The 17,236-nt window shown below is 30.3% G+C and overlaps 1 protein-coding gene across 7 annotated transcripts in view; it reads right to left on the bottom strand.

The window, feature by feature from the left end:
* The window catches only part of LOC143048109 (dystrophin-like), a 207,346-nt gene that overhangs the window by 40,595 nt on the left and 149,515 nt on the right, over window positions 1-17,236 (bottom strand). The window lies entirely within an intron of this gene.

The following is a 17,236-nucleotide window of genomic DNA, read 5'->3' as shown; positions in this document are numbered from 1 at the left end:
TAGAAAGTCATTTCTGGGACTACACAGCCAAATTAATCATTTATCTAAATATTTAGGTTGCTAGGACAAGATCAGTTTTCTTACAATACAAATTAGTTTTCTTGTTCATTCTGTAGATACCTAACAGCTAATTGACTAATTCTGTAATCTGTGTGACCATGCATCATTTACTACCAGATAATTGGATTTTTTACAGTTGTGCATTGAAGGAGTTTCTGTAAAAATTTTCGTTTTCTTGAAAAGTGATGTTAAATTGCACAAATTTGGACAAAAGATGACTTGGATCACTTTTTCCCTAGGTCTTAGGCTTCTAAAGTTGCTGAATAATTCTCAGTTCTGTATTCTTTGGGATATTTTGGGTGTAGCAAGTTGTTTGAACAAATCAACAATATTGGGATGAAAGGCAAACGTATAATTTTGATGCACAAATTTACAACCTTCAACAATAAGAAAACTCAGTTTGACTGCTTTAGGAGGTAACCTGATGTCTAAGAACTAACATAGCAGACAAACTGTGGATATGACAAGGAGAAGAAGTCAAATAATTTCTTCTTTCAAATTCAGTTTGGTTGTAAGCAATTCAAATACATTACATATATCTACTTAATTACCAAGAAAATTACTTTGTTACAAAGCCAGTATAGAAATAACAACAGATACGTTTTTTCTTTGTTTAAAACACTCATAAAACTTTTTTGTGCACCAGCTTTTATCTTTATTTCTCATTCATTAAAGATTTATCTTCTCATCAAAGGCAACAGATGAGAAGAAATAATCAAATCTATCATAACCTTGATATGACCTACAGTCATTTTTTTGTAGTCACTATAGTACAGATGCACATTAGTGATTTCAGGCCACCCATCAGCTCAAAAAAACATTCACTCTAAAAGAGGGAATCTAATTTTCAACACTTATTACCTATTTCACACCCTATTACTGATATTAATAGCACAGATACAACATAATCTGTGTTCCCAGTTGCCATTTAATACAATTGTTTTTGAAATTTTTGTCGGCAGTTCCAATTTTGGATTTTGCCATCTTGTATACCTGATTTTGATCTGTGTTACTTCATTAAATATGCAATACCGAATAACTGGTAATCAAAAGGTTGTATGTTTGAGCAATAGCAAAGGTTGTTGGCTGTTTAATGAAGTTTTTTTTTATATAATAGTTATCATGATAGTATGCTTAAATATATAATGATTCTCAAAGCTTTTAGGGTGACCAATTATCTAAATTAGCATCTTGTGCTGTTAACATGCATTTATACACAAACAAATACTGATTCATCAATGAAAACAAACATTTTCCAAATTAAAGACAAAAACAAATAGAAGATTTACATCTAGGTGATGTGTGTGTCTTAGAAATGCCATTGCATGTTGATGAAATGATCAATTCAAACCAGGTCTGTTTTGTAAATGTGAAAGAAGAACAAGGAATACACCTTCATCAATAGAAGACACAAAACATATGGCAGGGGGATTATCTGATGCCAAGAAAACATTTTAAACATTTGCCTTCTTACTCATGAAATATAACATTGTCTTAAGGTTACATTTCTTATTGATAATAACTTCTGATCATTTTAGTTTTCCAGGCAAACTAGTTTAAATTTTGCTTTCTTTCTATTTCTCATGATGCAACTATTTTTTTAAAAAGTATTGTTATATGTTTTCAAAAAAAGGCGCGTATTTTTTCCTCGTCTATAATTTTCAACTTCTCCTTAATTTCCATAGAAGAGAATATGCTAAAACTATAAATATGAAAAAAAAGATGTGGTATGATTGCCAATGAGACAACTCTCAACAATAGACCAAATAACACAGAAATTAACAAGTAAAGGTAACCCTACAGCCCCTTTATCACCTTTATTTTAAACTTTGGACCATGATATGATAATAGTGAATGAAAAATTATAAATACCAGTTTTATTCTAAACATTCATGGTTTATTCACCTCAGTTTTACACTTTTACCAAGAAGTCATAGAAATGTACAATAATACTCCCTTAAGAAAAGATTTATTTCCACAGAAACAATATTCATTTGGATTTATGGATAAAATCAATAATGGTTTAATCATATATGTTCATTTCTGGGTCTTCAACATAGAGGTCATGTTGGCAGAAAGGTCAATTAATGTTCTGAAGGTCATCTGAACATTGACGATCTTTGCACTTTTAGGTCAGGACGTAAACATTTTCATTTTTGAATGAACCAAAGATCAAACCTTTTGCCTGAGAGCATTTAATATTCTTTACATTTATTGTTAAGATTTATTGATCTGAAAGGTCTCATGTACTTTTTGTTACTGATCAAACCACACACTTTTTCAAATATCTAAGTTTATATAATTATTTCAAGGTACACAGTGCAAAATTGTGATTTCAAATTATCAACTGCTTTTATTTCATATATATAAATATCAACGACCAACATCTTTTTCTGCATATTACATTGATGAATGGCTATGTGGCTTGCTAAATACCACATAGCACAGATCAGCACCCTGCAAGGTCTAACCACAAACCAAACTGGATACCACTAACTACATAGTGTCTCCAGGTTACAGTCTAATCACAAACCACAAAACTGTTTTTGATGGTGGAAGAAAACTCTACATAAATACCACAAACCACAAGTTGTCACTAGATAGAGCTCCTGAAAATGTTATTCTGAACACTATGTAAAGATAACAATCCAGTTTCACAAGATATTCAAAGTGTCTGCTTTATTACAAGAGATTTTAATTATATCTCCCAAAAATAACTGCTCAACCAATAATCTCTTAGCAAAATAAGCCATTTATGCAATTCATGGCAATTTGTAAGCCATATAAATCAAAATACCTGTTACTTGTGTTGTCCAGGTGTGAAAGTCATTTCTGTTTATATTTGTCCCAAGTTTGCAATTGATTAGCAAATAAATGGGAGAAAGAAATGTCACATTAGCCTTGTGACTTAACATCAAAAGGAATATTTTACTCACAACAATATGACAGAAATAAAAATGTCATTTACTCAAGAATCTATAGCAAAATACTAAAACTAATGCTTTTGTAGCTCTAATTATCATGGAAGTACCTGGCATGCTTCAAACAATTTGTTTTTAATGACAGTAATTATGCATATAAGCAAAGTACAGACATTATAATGAAGGCTTATGTGATGTACTTTTAAAAAATGGAATTATATATGTGCCAGATTAGAAACAGGCTATTATTTCTGTGTCTGAGAAAGAGTACAAATTTCAATCATTTGTTCAAAAATCGAATGAAAAAAACAAAAAATAAGAATAGCAAAGGCAAAGGCAAAACATAACTAAACTTAGTTCAAGTGTGACACTGAGCTGGATCTGATTTTTTGTCTCCCCCTTTTTTGTTTATATTAGAGATGGAATATGGAATAACCTTCAATCCCCTTTGAATTTGCAATCCTGATGTATTTTTTATGAATAAATTTTGTATCTGGACAGAGTATAGATAAATAGTGTATTGACAGGAGGAGGGGGATATTCTCAATATATTTCTTATAAACTGGGTTCTGCTAGTGAGTGTCCCTTTTTTCGCCTCTTAAAAGTGATGCATCCAATGCCATTCCTGTTTGAAAACATTAACAAAAGATGGAGACCCAGATACAGTAATTCCATCAGGGTCTGAAACTATTTTACAATTTGAAACTTCATCTTTTCTATTCACATTTATAATTAGTGGACCACATAGAGGCACAATCACTATGTAATAATAATGAATGAATTACGGATAAACAGGGTAATTTTCTATTATAGGATTATTAATGGATGGATTATATCTGATAATTAACTGAGTTTATGGTCATCTTACTTCTCTGGGCTAATATAATCTTAACACATTCAAATCTTAATAGAACAGTAAATCTTAGTAGAATAGGACTTCAACTTCATCAAAAACTACCTTGACCAAAAACTTTAACCTGAAGCTGGACGGATGGACGAATGAACAGACGCAGTGACCAGAAAACATAATGCCTATAAATAGGGGCATAAAACACAGATTTGTGAGAGCCAATAGTTAAATCTTCCAGTAGACTATAGAGAAATTACCCTGGGGTTATAAAAGTACAGCTTAATGAATTGAAGGTTAGATTATGCTGTGATTAGCTCTTTCTGCACTTCAAAACTATAATAACTTTCATGGAATTTTTACATATCAAAATCCCATAATTAGAGTGATCTCCTATGCTTTCATGCAGAACAGATGATATAAAGATCAGATAAGCAAACAGATATGAAAGACATATAACATGTAAAGTCTACACATACAATTATGAAATAAAGAACATAGAAAAATAAGCAGTGGTCCTTGCTATTTTTTTAATATTTACATACATTTTGTGTCAATAATAAATCTGTCTTATCCGTTTTTTTCCAATGAAACAGAATTGAGGAGATATGAACAATGAAATTGAATATAATGTGGAACAATGTCACGGGTAAAATATTCTGAGTAAAAAAATTATGCAGATCAATTCAAATTTTAAAATGGAGCAGTTTCTTACCTTTTCAAATCGATTAAGAAGGTTTCGGAGGTTTGAACACACATCCAACATCTGAGGAGAATACTCTACCGAAATCTTCTTGGTACCGGCCAGAATTAAAGATTGGTGTACAATTTATCAATGAAAAATTAAAGCAAAATGAAACTAAAATATCTTCTTGGCAAAAGATAAATCCCCTTGGAAACATTTCAATTATATACAAAAATAAGTATTTTTCACATTCAAACTTAATTAAAGGTAAATCCAAGTAAAACTATGAATACTTTTTTTTTCATGTTGACTTCGGCATGCCTCATTAGAAAATAAACCTGAAGGTAAATACACAGAATACCTACAAGGTGAATCTAATTAACCTATGTTTTGACAGTTGTAAAAAAACTTAATCATTTCATTGAGAAAATGTACATTACTACTCTGTAGTAAAATGTGGGTCGTACCATGTCATTGATATAGGGGTGATCAGGTGTACATCTAAATGCTTTGATATCTAAGTAAATTTTAATTTGTTTGGCTTTTTATCAAACAAGATTTGTAATTCCTCCTATTATTTAGAATAGATTCAAAACATACACATTTTGGACAATGCCAAGATAAATTACACATAAAATCACAAAGCAACTCAATTAAAAATTTCTACTTGAAACAATAGTTAAGTGGCATTTTGTCTGTGCCATAAATAAGAGAAACAAAGCATGCACATATATTATAAACAATTACATGTTATTCTCAGAAAAGTACAAAGGAAAAAGCAATGAAATGAAGGTTTTCAATTCAAACAGTATATGTATTTTTTAAAATCTTCTTTTAAAAGTAAAGCCAAAACATTTTTTTTTATAAAAAAATCAATGACAAGACATGGTATGCTTAAAAGCACTGAAGAGTTTTAAAATTACTGAAGTCAACTTATTATCTAGTTAGACCAATTTTTATCATTGAAAACAAGAAAAAAATACATTGAGTAATTATAATTATTCAATTAAACAAAACTGTTGTGAAATCTAAATTTATAAAACCATCAATATCCTTTAAAATCTCAGATACATCATCCATGTATCCCTCAAATGAATCTTCAAAGAAAAAAACAAGCTCATCGACAAAAAATTTAAAACATGCATTTGGACAATTCAAAATAATTTAGATTGCAAATTATCAAATCAGCATTAAACTCAAAAAGGAAAACAAAAGCCACCAAACCAAAACTACTGGACTGTACAACGCTACACAAATACCTTATTTCTCTGAAAAAATACTCTTAATGAACCTCAAAGAAATGCTACTAATTCTGGACAATTAACTTTTGTCATACTTATTTTATTTTCAACACATATGTCCAAGGCATAAACATGTCCTAGACTTTTGTTTCTGGTATATGTTTGTCATAATGGAATCTGCTCTTTGATCATATTAATCATTGTTTATTGTGATGACCTTTGTTTGAACTTGCAATTAGGATTCATTATGCTTATCTACTTCAGCAAGATGTAAAGTAAATATATACATGTCCCCCCTCACCACTACCATCATTAAAATTCTAAAGATGTGCTCTCATTTTACAAAATTATGCCAGAAAACTTAAATCGTTGATAATAGGATTCTCAGGCACTTGGTTTTCTTGACTGGCAGTTGGCAGTGGCAGATCCAGAAACTTTTATAAGAGGAGGCCCACTGACTGCCTAAGAGGGGGCCCTCTCCAGTAATGCTTCAGTGATTCCCAATATAATCAACCAAATTTTACCCACAAAAAAGGGGGGCTGGGCCCCATGGCATCTCCCCCCATAAATCTGCCACTGGTTTTTTTTATCTTGTTTGAAGAGATTCACATTTTGTGATGGTGGGAATCTTACTATAAGACACGGCCCTCACTCATAACTGAAAGCTGTACAATAACCAATAGGTGCTTGCTTAATGTAAAGTCATGGACAATGTCTTCACAACACTCATTGTTCTAATATGTCAGAGTAATGAAATTATCAATTTATTTCACATGTAAAAGTATCAGGTAAATCAAGATATCTCCAATGCAACCCATGTAATAATTTCAGTTATCTCCTGAAACATAACAGGGGATGAAGATAATTTACGATAAATTAAATGTTTTCACACATGCTGATTTTCCCACTTCAAAATAAACAGAAATCGGGCAGAATCTCCCATCTAAACATTAAATCACTCCTAATTAGAACCCACAGGTTGGCAGTTTATCTATATATGTACCTAGGTAAATCTAATTACAGGTATTATAATAATTTCCTAAGTTGGTTGTGTAACAGCCTATCATTAGAAAACCCATTAGAAGCTGTAACCTCTCAGCCTAACTAACCATTCACATTTCTACCTATTAATAAAGTATCAAGTAGGAATTTCTTTTAATAAAAGGGATAAAATGTGTTACATAAAATAGAATAATTCCAGAATGGCCCTTGACCACTTGACCATTGGTGATAAGAATGGTCAATCCTTTAATGGCTTTTCCTCAATAAAAATCTGTGAGTCTGTAAAAAGTCAATAATTCTCGACTTTCATGCATTACATAATACTTAATGACAAAATCTATTGATAATATCTTTGTCAGATCTCAATCAGTTTGTTTAGGGGAATTAAATCTCAATTTGTAATTGTTTGTTTTGGAGAACTTGGAATGTTTGCTCAACAGAAATATTTCTGAAGACAATCAGATTACAGATGCATCTAAAACTATTGGTATTTCTAACATTTCAAATACCAATACTGACATGTCTAAAAAAATATTAACAGCAGGTGTTTTCTTTAATATCATATTATTCTTTTCTAAAATTCTTTTATACTGTTACAAAAAGAAGCAATATTTATTAACTTATACAATGATAAGCACAACCGGAACGTCTGTTCTTCTTACATATATAAATTAGTACTATTTTTAATTTTAAGAACCAATACTTATGTGAACAATATAAACATACAAATATATGAATCAACAACCTGGAAAAATATGACCATTCTAACTTTGGTCACGTTATTTTGCATACTGCATAGTTTTTTATATAAGGATAAAGCGAAACTTGGTAAAGAAGTGAAAGTTAAAGGCAGTATTTCATATTTAGAGTTATTAAACACCATCATCAATCCAATTCAGTTATACTTTTCATTCAAAATGAAGGTCTTGAAATTGACAAAATGTATACACAGATTCTAGGGTTAAAGATAGAAGTTTTTCTTTTCATCTACACTTCAATTGCAACAGCCAACAATTGGGAACAAAATCATATTTGTAGCCTTCCATGAATTGTATTCTTTAATTGTGGACTTCTTATTAAGAATAGAACTAAACATTTACCCTAGAATTAGTTTCTGTAGACTCTGTAATGAAAACATGCCAATTATAAGTTTAATCTGTCAAAAAGTAGAAGGGCATCTACAAAGGCAGGGTCTTACAAGAGGATAAATAAAGTGTTTCACCTGCATAAAATCAGTACAATTAAAAATATGTTTTTTCCTCTATATCTTACAGAAAGAAGATTACAAACAAAGTGCCAATACATGGTATAAACCAACAAAACTCTTTACATTTAAGCGGCTAAGTTCAAATGTTTGACAGTTTACAAATGGAGAAGAAATTTGTCTTGGCAACCTAATTGTTTTTCTCTTCAACAAATTAGCTTGGCCAAAGCTCAAATCCTTTTCTTTATAACCCCCACACAGTGCTTAACCTCATTAACTAGAATTAAGAAAGTTTTTTGATTTATTAGACTCAACATAGGCAATTCTAGGCTAGAAGTCTTGTCGCCACCATTAGTAAACGAAAGAATATTATGGTTTGCAAGGGAAATAAATACAATAAACAGAATATTTATTTCTCAAAGAAATCACTTTGTTATATGCATGGACATCAACTTAACCAATAATATGCAGTCTTGTGGAATATTCTTGAAAAAACTTTTACAATCACTGTATGTAAAGAGCTGTAAATATCTTAGGATTAAAAGATACACTTAGTAGTGTGAATCATATCTAAAAGAAAATTAAAACATATTTACCAAACAAAAAGTAAAATAACAAAAATGCTGAACTCAGAGGAAATTCAAAACGGAAAGTCCCTAATCAAATAGCAATATCAAAAAATAAAACACATCAAAAGAATGGATAACAACTGTCATATTCCTGACTTGGTACAGACATTTTCTTGGTTTTATAGCGCTCAACCTCTCACTTGTATTGGACAGTCGCATCAAATTCCAATTCCACTGGTGTGTACCTTTCTTGCATTACTTCCTTTATCACTCTGCTGCTCTTCACCTTGAAAGCTAAAAGTCTTTAAACAAAAGACCAGTATTCCTTACTTTAATTTCAGCAAAATCCTCCACTATGATATTAACTGACGTCTTTTTCTTTCTCTTAGAATGTCAAATTGTATTTATATTGCTTTTTCTTTGAGAAAAACATAAACGATCTGTCATTATTAGTACCATTTTTCTACTGAATCTTCTAAAATCAATCTGTAGCTGTCAATTTCAGTCAATTATCTTGTTCACCTTCCAATATAAGGTATAACTAAAGACCAGCTATCACAATAATGTAACAAAAACTCAATAAACTGTTTAAACAAAAAGACCAGTCAATAATGACTAGCTTGAAGATTTAGATGTTGTATTTGCAGAGGGAGGTAAGTGTAATATCATTAGAAATAATGTAGCAAGCAATTCTGTAATGGGTTTAAACAATAAAATGTTATTACGGGAAAAATCTCATTAATATGTTTAACATTGCAGTGTTTCAGAGTACCAAAATTGCCTTTGGCTTAATGCAGACTTTTTAGGTATGATAATAGTGAATAAATTGAGATTAGCAATAAACATATGTCCACAAAACAGTAACCCAGCAGCAAAAAACAAACCCCATGAGATGTTTAAAGGTCAAAATATATATATGTCTTTAACAAAGATAGTTGCCATTCTTAAAAGTAATTAACCGATGCATTATTTTTATGAACAATTTGAGATTAGCAATATATATATGTCAACAAGACAGCAAAAGCAAACAAATCCCAAGAGAAGTTTAGAGGTCAACATGAATGTCTTTATTGAAGGACAGATGTCTATTCTTCATACTAATTATCCCATGTATATTTATAGTGAACAAATTGAAATTTGCAATATGCATAACTTTTATGTCAACAAGACAGCAACCTAACAGCAAAAACAAACAAATCCAAAGAGTAGCTTAGAGGTCAACATAAATGTCTTTATCAAGAGACAGACCTCTATTCTTCATACTGTAGTTATTATCCCATGTCTAGAAAAGTAGTTTTTGGTTTTTAGTTAATCTAAAATTACCCACACAGTGTTTATATATGTATTACAACTCAGAAAAACCATAAGTAATACTTTGTCTTATTTTTTGACTTGGTAATATTCTCCAATGGATAAATGTTTTTTTCCACAAATAAAGTAACACAATCCATCACTTCAAAATGTACAGTCAGTTTGTTCCAGACACGTTCCTAGTATTTCCTTCTTTATTACTAACTCAATAATCTGAAGGAAATTGACAATAATTGGAAATATTGATAAACTAAACTGTTTTCTGTAGGGCACAGTGCTAAAGATGGTCAAACTGGTGTAAACGATAATTGTTGTCTTGTCCGAGACACAATTTGGTTGTCTGACATTGTATAAATGATGGCGAGGGATTGATAATTGAAGACCAATCTTCTAATGATATCCCACTGGTCCTGTCCTTCTGTGATATGATTAAATCTCTTTCTATTAATTATTACATTTGATGGATCGGAAATAAATTCTTTACTGAAGTATAAAGCTTTTTCATTTAATAATCATTTTTGTTTCAATGGAAAATAATTTTCTTGCTATTCTAATTATTCTTTCTTTTTTGAGTCAGATTGTTAAATTAATATATAGAATCCTATGCTGTAATCAGATCAATTAAATTTAGACTCTAACAAGGCCAATGCACTTTACACTCTAACCAGACCAATGTACTTTACACTGTTAAAAGATTAATACTGTGCTGCCCCGGATTTAATTTTTGCTATGGTTAAATTTTTACCAACACCGTTTTTTGGTTATTAGTCATATGACACCGGATACGTTTGATGTTCACATTACGCTTTGTCACAAAACATAGAATTTAGGTGTTGGCCCCTCATGAAGTAAGTTTATACCTTTTTTATTGGTGATATTTGATTAATTAGTGTATTTTTATAAACATTATAATATCGGGGCGTTGAAATTATCTGTAAAATGGGTGCATTTCTATGAGACAAGGAACGTCCTAAATATTGAACTCTACGGAAAATCTGTAACATTATTTGAAGTTATTTTTGTGCGATTGTGCAGGTTTATTTGTATGTACAATGATGTAACTATTTGATATATTTGAAATGAATGTTTAGACAAATTATTACTTGTATTATCCAGATATTTTATGCTCAAGTATTTTTACACACATAACAGGATAAATTTTACATGGTACATAATTAACTGGTTTTATTCTAGACACATTTTACATTTCAAACAATTTATTATTTGTTCCGCATTGATATTTGAAGTAACATTACACCTACATGTATTTTCAAGAAAATCTTAAAGATTGGACTAAAACTTCATTATGTAATTTTACACAATCAAAGCACTGTTAGTACTGTTTTGCATTTTGGTTACAATTTTCAGTATGATTATTTTTATGTGAAATATTGGAAAATGTTATGTTTCTAAATACCTTTTACTTATGATTGTATTTTTTATGTTGTAGTTTTGTACCCTCTCCGGGGGTTTGAATAGCAATAAAGCATAGAACATTGCACAAATACACTTTACACTGTTAAAAGATTAATACACTTTACACTGTAATCAGATCACTACACTTTACACTCTAACCAGACCAATGCATTTTAACCAGATTAATGTACTTTACACAGTAACCAGACCAATGTACTTTACACTCTAACAAGACCAATGCACTTTGCATTCTAACCAGACCAATACTTGTTTACACTGTAACCAGACCAATATACTTTACACTCTTACCAGACCAATGCATTTTGTATTCTAAACAGACCAATACTTTACACTGTAAACAGACCAATGTACTTTGCACTGTAACCAGACTAATGCATTGTTCACTGTAACCAGATCAATGCACTTTACACTGTAACCAGACCAATCATTTACACTTTAACCAGACCAATGTACTTTACACTGTAACCAGACCAATGTACTTTACACTCAAATCAGACCAAACGTACTTGACACTGTAACCAGACCAATGAACTTTACACTGTAACCAGACCAATAATCTTTACATTGTAATCTGACCAATGTACTTTAAACTGTAACTAGACTAATGTACTTTACACTTTAACCAGACCAATGTACTTTACACTCTAACCAGACAAATGCACTGACCACTTAAACCAGACCAATACTTTACACTGTAACCAGATCAATTCATTTTACACTGTAACCAGATCAATGTACTTTACACTATAACCAGACCAATGAACTTTACACTGTAACCATACCAATGTACTTTACACTCTAACCAGATCAATGAACTTTACTCTGTAACCAGACCAATGTACTTTATACTTTAACCAGATCAATGTACTTTACACTCTAGCCAGACCAATGACCTTTACACTGTAACCAGACCAATACACTTTACACTGTTACTGTAACTGTCAACTACATTCTACTGCAATACCTTTCTAAACTGAAGTTTGTCTAAATTTAACAACTATTTACATACTAAATCATTTAACATAATATTTATAATCTTTATACATCAATCTATCCTATCTAATCCATGTTTGCTTTTTATTAATATATTAATAAGTTTTCAATATCCCGTTTTGATAGTCTGTTGAAATAAACGTTCTTGTGAATCAATTTCTAATCAATTACAAATCTACTGAGAATTATATTGAATGAATTATCGTAATGAACATGCCATTTATTAAATTTTTCGGTACAGGAAACCATTTGAGATTAACGGAAGTAATCTAGGCCTTGAAATTGAGAATTGCAATTTCAAATGATAGGTTGAATGATTTGGTCCTTAATGGATACATTTTTTTTGCCTTTCAAACATTTTTGATAATTTGCCTGTATCAAAGATCACTGAAATTGCTTCATTTATTGTTATAATGAGGTGACTCCTACTCTAGGCAAAACACATATAAGGTCACTACCACCTCATTATTTCACTAAATTTTGCCATGATAAATATATATATTTTTTGCATCTTTGATATCAAATCATCTATCGATTTAATTGAATTGTAATAAATTACACCAATAACTGAATAAAATAATTTTGAAAGGAAATTGTAATGTTGGGTAATTATCTCCATTCCTTCTTTTGTGGAAATAAATGATATCTCAAACAACAAACTAAAGGCTTAAAAATGATTAAAAAAAAATTTCAGAAAAGGAAAACCAAATCACAACACAATATCCACCAAAACAAATCATCATTAAATTTTTTTCTAAAGTAAGACTTGTTTATTTTGATGTATTTGATAGTACAAGTTGTCTTTTAAGGCATAACAACATATAATGATTTGCTAAGATTAAGGATTCCTCACAATACACTGATGGTAATTTGTCCAACCTTAATGATGACAAATTTACATCTCTTATCTGTAGTTTGCTTGAGGGATTAAAAGATGTGATTTTTTTATTTCTGGAAAAAAAATCTGTGAGTTGACTTAAAGAGGTTCTTCTGAGCTTGTAAGGGATTTTTTGCTCAAGTGTTTGATCTTTCCTTCAAAGAAAGAATTATACTTAGTCGGCATGACAGAAACATAAACTTATGTTGACAATCTTTAAACCTATTCCAGAAGATTTACAGGAAATGGACATCAAGAAAAATATGTGACAGCTATGCTTATCCTCAAACATATCTGCATTGACTATGTTTAACTGAATGGCAAACAATTAAAACTACTATAGAATTATATCATCATTCATGCACATTTTCAGATATGCTACCACTCTTGTACGAAGTTTTGTTTTGGGTCGAAAATGTTTTGTTTTTTTAGAAGTTTCTAATAAGTTTGACATGAAAATCCATCTCTTATTTTTATTTTTTTTGGGGTCCTGCACTCTGCATCTATAAAGAAAATTTTATTATAATTTTTCTATCATTAATTTGTCCTCACACCTCAGCTACTCTCAACCTTCCTATAAAAATCTCTTAAACAAACATCTTCATAAATATTTATAACCCATTTATACCAAAGCAATCATTAAAAGATCTGCTTTAAAATCTGACCAGATTTTGCTTCCATCTAAGGTTACAATTCCATTTGTTATATATTTTGATATAATTTCACCATTGCTTTAGCCATGTGACAGGAAATACAGAGTTTTCAATATAAAGGTGCAATTTTCTGACAACAGTTTTACATTATCTTTACTTAATCAATAACAAACCTGAAAATACACTCGGCGCTTTGGTTTATTAATCCTCGGTGACAAAGACCTAGATGAACTCTTTGGCGACATTGGTCTTCTTGAATTTTTTGGAGACATAAAATACTGGCTCCCGCAAGGATATCTTTCATCCATTTTCCATCAATGAACAAGAACATATCATAAATAATGTCACACAAAGTAATCCTTATATGTCACACAAAGTCTATGTTCCAAGTCACAGATTCCAATATAGGCATACTCTCACACAATTTTTTATAATTGTCGGATGAAAAAATGAATGACACAAATTTCCTTTTTGTATTTAACCTAAATCGACTTTCAATAAATCCAATAAAAAAGACGACAGCAATATTTTTCAGATCATTTTTAGAAAACTTTCTCTGCAGGCTAGTAGAAACATCGTTTTCCTGTTATAGAAGTGGTATGTCCATCATGTAGAGAAATTAATTATTATCTGTCGTAATTACAACATGAAGAGACCGGAGTAACTATGATATTCGTCTTTGTATTATTTCTGGATTAAGACGTATTCTTTTTTCTAAATAAAGCTATAGGTAATGATCATATCCATTGATTTCTATGGAAACATTCTTGTTCATTTGAAGATATTTAATAAACGAGTTTATTCCGACAGTTTTATACCACTCTCACCAGCGACAATCGAGTAATGACTATATGTAGTGTTCACCAAGAAATTTTCTAGTCATTTTAATCCTAATTTACTCATTTCTCCGTTCAAATTTTTTCTTGGAGTAAATCAATATTTCAATTACAAACAAATCTAAACTACAGTTATCTAATTAAATACATGGACAGTATTTATAGTTCAAAATGACACTCAGTTATCATTACCAACTTAATATTTTTTCAATCAGATTTAGTGAGAAAATATTAATTTTGTTGAACTTTGGTTAAATCAATTACTTAGATTACCATAAAATATGAAGAATAAAAGTTCTTTGATTGAGGCTACTTTAGCATCCAGTGGCAGATATTTCATTATTATACAGAATGACAAATTATTTTATATACAAATTTAAGTGTTTCATCTATAATTGTAGATCTTATAAATCCTAAACAGAGTAATTTCCGTACATTTTTAAGGAACATTGGTATTCTCACAAATTGTGTATAAGCAAATATTCAAAAAAATATACATGATTTTAAGGGGGTAGGAGGGGTCATCCTGAATTTCTGGAAAAATATCCAGCATCCTGAACAAATAATCATTCATTCCTTTATTAGTCCTGATTAGTGTTAAGATCTGAATTCAAGTAAATATTAAAACCAAATCTACACACCAGGTAAAAAAAATTACAATTATCAGTACCCCTTCTGTCAGTCTAAGTCTCTTCTTAGGCAGGGAAAAAAGGAGAGAAAGCCGCATATTTTTTTCGATTTTCAGATACAATTCAACAAGTCAAAGGTGTAGGCAAAAGTTTAAGAAATCTGTGACATAGCCCATTTATCATAACTTGAACTTAAGATATAACAGGGTTTTAAATTGATTTGAGAATTCAATATGAACAATATATAATTTGAATTAACAAACTATTTTCAAAATTAATAATTGATAGTCATATCTATTATGAAAATACCAATAAAGTATAGTCATTTATAATTTAATATATATGAATTATTATTTTTACCTGAGATTACCTGTAAAATGAATGCGCGCAAATGTAATCAAAAGCTGCGTGCAAACGTAAAATATTTTAATCCCCAAATGCACGCAAACGTAGTGCGCCCTTAAAATTGCTGCAATTAGTTGTTTTTTTTAGTTCAAAATATTTTTTTTACCCTTATCAAAAATCATCATTTTGCCTGATGTATACTTCATGTATTAAGGATAGGCAACTATTAAGTGTAAAGATATACTATATCTGTCTCTTGTTTAAATTTAGAAACCAATGCTTATCATTATTAGACAACAACCAATGCTTAAGATTTTTAGACAGAAACCAATTCAATCACAAGGATATCACCTAATATTACAATGAAGGAACTTGCAAGAAAAAATGTGGGCAAATCACCTACAACTAGATCTCTAATGACCATCATGCATGCTTGCAGACCATAAAATCCCCAACTTGTGAGAAAACACTTGATTGCTTTTACAAATTGCATGTATAAATTTCACTTTAACACATTTCATAAATGCAAATATTGATATAAAACTTTGAAGCCTCATAACAAATCTCATTTTTAGAGATTAAATTCAATATCTTTTCCAATATGTATTTATTATGATGTAAAGCTGCCATTAACAGATAAACCTATTACTGTGTCTTTAGAAATAGTCAAAGAAGACAAATTTACACAGTTATCCATTCTAAAGAAATAAGGTTACATTAGACTAATATCCCAGGGAATTCTATTCATTTCGTAATACTGACTTATATAGCTTTAATTTTCATTTATTCTAGGCAATTCCAGCTGAGTGTCGCTGATTATGCAGAGGCAACACAGACATACACACAGACACAGGTGACTTAATACCAGATATTTCATATAAATATTGTGACAAATATGTCTACATACCACCAGATTTAAACGTCTGCATGGTTTAGTGTCAACAAGAAATATGAATAAGTTGAGATGTAAGATATATATATCAAATGAAACAGCAACCCAAATACACAATTGGCATATAGAGGTCAACCAAGAACATAAACAACCAATAACAAAAAAGTACTTGAAATTTTGAATGAATACATATTTATCTGGCTCTATGTTATGGAAAAGTTTAATATGTGCTGAAGTTAGGCAAAGATGACTCTTGACAGTTTGAACTTTTCTATTTAGGTCCTTTTGATTTTTTGCTCTTATCAATCTTTTATATTTTCCACTTCAAACACTTTTGGTCACTAGCATACTTGAAGATTACTGTGGATAAATTATTATTCATGGGAAATCTATGTACGTGGATTTTGTGTTTTGCCCACAGAAACCTATATTTTATTTTACAAGATGCTTGTAAAATAATTTAATTAAAAAAGTGTTTAGATTGATGAATTTAAGCTTTTTCTATAATTACCATATGTATTATTGAAACAGAACTCATTACCATATTTTTTCACAATATGTTGATGATTTAAGCTAAAATACATTCTGTAAACATGTTAGTCAAATTGACTTGTATTAAGAAATTCTATATAGTAAAACGGACGATCAGACTATTGTTTTCATGTCTGACAAGAATATTGTCTAAAACGTGAGGGCAAGCGTTCTGCAACTGTAGCCAATCAGAATGAGGCATT

This window comes from Mytilus galloprovincialis, chromosome 10 (assembly GCF_965363235.1).
Source record: "Mytilus galloprovincialis chromosome 10, xbMytGall1.hap1.1, whole genome shotgun sequence".
In the NCBI taxonomy this organism is placed as follows: Eukaryota; Metazoa; Mollusca; class Bivalvia; order Mytilida; family Mytilidae; genus Mytilus; species Mytilus galloprovincialis.
This window is presented reverse-complemented; position numbering and strand designations above follow the sequence as displayed.